General features: G+C 32.1%; 1 pseudogene; it reads left to right on the top strand.

The window, feature by feature from the left end:
- Positions 1-4,936: 4,936 nt before the first annotated feature.
- LOC125086523 (uncharacterized) lies at positions 4,937-5,033 on the top strand (annotated as a pseudogene).
- Positions 5,034-5,374: the final 341 nt, after the last annotated feature.

A 5,374-nucleotide genomic window follows, 5' to 3' on the forward strand; every position in this document is an offset into this window, starting at 1 on the left:
AAATTTAAGGTATATGGCATGACGGTTTGATTTACATATATTTTAAAATGATTATCACAGTAGTTTCAGCTACATCATCCACCACCCTTATATAGATACAATATTAAAAAAAGAAAAGAAAAAAGAAAAAGAAATTCTATTTATGATGAGAACTCTTAGGATTTTACTTTCTTAACCATCTTTCTATATATAATACAGCACTATTAACTATAGTCATCCTTTAATTTTGTACATTAAATCCCTAGTACTTATCTTATAACTGGAAAGCAGAAACACCTTTACTGTCTTTCCAGAAATGTAATGTCAAAGGACAGGGGGAAAAAAAAATTAATGAGGTATGAATGCATGCTTTAGTTTTGTATTTTTCAGTAATGTTCCAAAGCCAATGTTAGTCCATTCTTAATGTGGTTTCCCTCCGTTATACTGCAGTTCAATTCATTTTGCTTTTCTTTCTTTTTTTTTTTTTTTTTTATGCTTTTATTTCTTATCAGGGACACCAACCATGTTATGTGTTCGCTGGTTCTTACAATTCAGATTTTCTTAACCAAGTCAGAAATGTGGCTTGTGGTATTTAATAACAACTGGGTTTTGCATTTCATGAAGTACAACCACACTGTTGGTAGGGGATGCCATATGTGTGTAGGACTCAGGATGTATTTGCATTTTTTTAAAGATTTTATTTATTTATTTGACAGAGAAAGAGAGATCACAACTAGGCAGAGAGGCAGGCACGGGGGTCTCGGGGGAGAAAGCAGGCTCCCTGCTCAGCAGGGAGCCCGATGTGAGGCTTGATCCCAGGACCCTGAGACCATGACCTGAGTTGAAGGCAGAGGCTTAACCCACTGAGCCACCAGGTGCCCCTGCATATTTTAATTTAATATTTTATTGCTTTTTGAGGAAAATGCTAGAATTCTAAAGTCTAAAAGAGCATATACTATTTGTCCAACATAAATTCTGTTGGGAATTACTTTACAACAGAGAAAAAAAAAATTACTGGTAAAGCACAGGAGCTACAGATGATACATAAATTCATAGAAAGTCAGTAAGTTGATTTACACCTGTCATTTTTGATCAGGAAGTATTTTCCTCTCTATACCAAAGGCCAATATCAAAGCCAGTCACTTTCTAGTGGTGTTAACAAATTTCTTAATCAGTGAGATATGTGGATATAGGATGAAGATTTTCTTTTTACTGACCTTTTCTGAGTACCCTTATCATGCTTTCTATGAGTCTCGTATTATTTGATATGAAGTCTAGGATTAAACTGATTCACAATATATTCTCTGAAAAGAAAGGAAGATTTCTCTTGATCATTATATTCAAGCACATTGTTATATTTGTAGAATACATTTCAAGGTAATGAAAGATCCAGAACACAGGAAATACCCCTATATAATTTTTCTGCATTAATATTATGAGCCTGTATCTCTGCTATGAGATCATTCTCCAGGTCTCTCTCACTTCTAGACATTAATAGACTTAAAAGTTAGAAAGACTATATCCTAATGAGACAGTGAACAGATTTATTTATATGTGGAGATAATCCATGTCAAGTCTCCTTCCTTCTTCTGGAGGAGGTTTCCTTATATTCCAGGAAAAATAAAATAAAACAAAATAAAATGTTTCTCATCAGCAAAGTGTGGACAATTTGTCAGCAGTCTTTGGTAAGATCAGATTCCTTAAACTATTTCTCAACTGTGACACAGATCACTGTGTACTCAAAATCTATCTAGGCACATTCTGTGTTACCCCCAGGCTTGAAAGACAAAGTAATCTAATGTGAACATGAAGTTCACGTTCTCTTCAGTGCCATGAGCAATATTCTGTCTAAATCCAACTAAGCTCATTGTTTTATCATTAACTATAAATATGTGTGTATACATACACACACATGCATATAAATATGTGTACCTTATACATATTTAAAAATTAAAAATATCTTATATAGAGGTTAACAAACATCCCAAATATTAACAATTTAAAGTAACAATTTAAAACACCACAGCTTAAATTCTGAGAGTACAATTGAACAAAGCAAGAATTAGGCTGCACTGAAGTATAACTCCAAGTCCCATATGCTTAAAATTATAAAAGGCAAGCATATCACAAAAACAAGAGAATTCCTAAGCAACTATCAGCCAGAGAACTAAAGCATTATTAGTGAATTTGAAATGTATTTTTAAAATTTTCTTTAAAGACAGACCAGGTGGAATAAAATGGTCCAGTAAAACTGCCTTAAATACATGCTACTGGCAGAATTCACAATTAAAGCATTAATGGTATTTAAAAGTGAGAGAATCCTTATTAATGGAATTTTTTTTTATACAACGAAGCTATTCTCTCTAAAACTTTTATGATAAATAAATCAGGATTGTATAGATTTAATTGTTGGCTTTTTGAAAATTTTCATTAAATAGTGAAATTATTTGAGTATAAAATTGAAAAAGTTTTCTAAATATTTCGCATGTGTGTAAAGTATCATGTGTTAATCTCACATGTAAATGCTAGTCCACATCTCATACTAATGGGGCAATAAAGGAATGGAGGAAGCTCAATTAGCTGTTACTGACTTATTTCAATTTTACCTCTACTTCACAAATGTTCATGTCCTCAAAGTCATTAGTAATACATAATATTGGGTAAAATTTCTGCTTCTTATAAATCTGACTTATCTCAGATCTAAAGCAGATTATTATTTTTTGAAAATTGAGAATATTTAAAATGAATAATTTTGAGAAGACTATATATAACAACTCATAACAAAAGAGATTACTCATTAAATGCAAAACTCTTTGGTCACAGCACTTGGGCTTCAACGCCACACCTCCACTTAGAAATTCTATGACCTTGAGCAACATGAGAAAAACAAAATACTGTAATATTTGGGGTTTGCTTATAAAACAGAAACCACACTAAGCATTTTAAGAGAGAGAATTCAGTGTTAAGAATTATTTTCCAGTTTTGGATAACTGAAAGAAATACAGAATATTGAACACTGAAGTAACATGGAAATAGTAACTCATAGAAAGAATCATGATCAAACTAGGAGGAAAAAGAAAATCATGAGTTGGAGTTATAAGAGCCTAGAAATTTGGAGAAGGGTCCTGTGGGTCAAAAATCTCGAACTTTGAGGATGTGTTTCTGATCTTGGCAGTTCTAAAGAATAAAAATAGGGCTGTTTCTGGGAGGAACAAACAAAGCTAGAGAATATAATCAACTTTCTCTACTAATGTGGAGTATTACTATGGCAATATTCAGTAGAACTCTGAACAAACAGGAAGAAGCATATGCCTTCCTATTCCCTCCTGCCTTCTAGCTTCTCTAAAGGGCCCCATACTGGCAAAATTTCATAGAAAACCAGCTGTTAGAGTTTAAACAAGCTTGCATAGCCTAGCCCTGGAATCACAGAGTATAAAAGGGTGGATTTGGTATTTTATGCAACAATAGTCTAATAATTGGCACAAATTTCTATCTCAAAATATTGTTATAATGAAGAAACAATTTAAGATTTAATGCAAAATCTGGTTCACATTAAACACTTAATAATTGCTTTCAATTACTAAGGTAAATGGTGAAAATTTATTCAAAAGAATATTAAAACTAGGCAAGAAATTTTAATCATGAAAAAAAGAAAATTAGCACAATGAAAGCAGTTTCCTATTTCTTCTTGACACGTGAATCTGTAGTACTTTAAACAATGCCTAGCATTCAATAGGTGTTCAAGAAATATGTATTGACTAATTTTTTTAAAATATCACACACATTAGTTACTTATTCCTATGTACTAAAGTAATCTAAACTTAACATTTCAATTAATAAATTTTTACTTTTACTAGTAAAACTTTTACTAGTAAACTTTTACTTTTTACTAGTATCTGTAGGAGAGGAGTCAATTTTTTCTTTTGAGGTGGTTGTGGATCAAAATCTCTACATCAGTTGGTTAGCTGGACATGCAGGCACCTCAAAGATTGGAGATAAATCCACTTTCAGACACAAATGGCTTTTGGAAATCTTCAAAAGATCTGCTTCAAAGTTTACTCATGTGGTTGTTAGAAGGAGGTTTGGAGTTTTTTCAAAGGAGTTGAAAGCTTGCATCCACAGAGAAATCTGCACAAGGATGCTTGTAGCCTCTTTATTCATAATTGCCAAATTAAAAGCAACCAATATGTCTTTCAGTAGGTCAACAGATTAGATAAACAGTGGTGCATCTAGACAACAGAATACTATTCAGTGCAGAAAGAAATGAGCTCAGTCCAAGAAAAGTCATGGAAGAACCCTAACTGCGCATTACAAAGTGAAAGTAGTCAATCTGGAACAACTACATACTGTGTGATTCCAACTACATGACATCCCGGAAAAGAAAAAATTGTGCAGAGAGTAAAAATATTAGGGATTGTTAGGTTTTGGTGATCTCTTGGTACTTGTATCTCTTGCTGTCATCGAAATCTCAGTGGTTATTGATTAAAATTGCATAACATATTTAATTTAAAGTTATTTTATATAGTTAATATGGTGTTCTGAATTTCAGCATAAAAAGGTAAGGTGGGTTGGTAATGTAGATTTTCAATTCAATTCAATTTTTTCATCTGCACAATTTATTTGCTCATTTCATTTCAAAGATTCATACGACTATAGACAATCGTTATAATTATTTTAACATAAGTTCATATTAAGATCACTGGAATATTTTACCTATATTCATCCAAAATATACATATGAAGTATCTTGCAAGTTCATTTTGCTTCAGAGCACAGTAAATTTTCATAATTGTAACGTAATTGAGTAAATTGAAGACAGATTAGAATTATATTTTGTAGAGAAGGCATTAATATTATACCTAAGTATATTCTGTAGTTTTAGTAAAAATTACTTCTTTAAATATCTGAGCTGAAATATAATAATTGTTGCTAAAACTATGTCAAAAATAACACCTTATGTGCTCCCTTCGGCAGTACATCTACTGAAATTAGAGAAGATTACCATGGCCCCTGCATGAGGAGGACCTGAAAATTCATGAAGTGTTCCATAGTTTGTGCAATTCCTCAGTAAGCCTTTTGCAGATTAACTCGGAAAAATGATATGATCGAAAGCACAATGTGAGACACTGAATCATGAAATTGTGATATTTAACTAGAAAAATATTCCTGTAAAGCAAACTATGACATGTGAATGAAGTTGAGTTACACCTGAAAAAATAATAAAACATTTATGTTTTGAGGAACTGTAAACAGGTTTATATGTAAGTAGGGACATACTATACAACACTTGATTCTTTTCCCTTAAATCTTGAAATGTGTCCTTTGTCCAATTTGGTTACATTTGTTCTCTGAGGTTTTCAAATTAAATTTGCAGTGTCTAATAATCTGTTTGGTTC

The sequence above is a fragment of the Lutra lutra genome, chromosome 15 (assembly GCF_902655055.1).
Source record: "Lutra lutra chromosome 15, mLutLut1.2, whole genome shotgun sequence".
Classification (NCBI taxonomy): domain Eukaryota; kingdom Metazoa; phylum Chordata; class Mammalia; order Carnivora; family Mustelidae; genus Lutra; species Lutra lutra.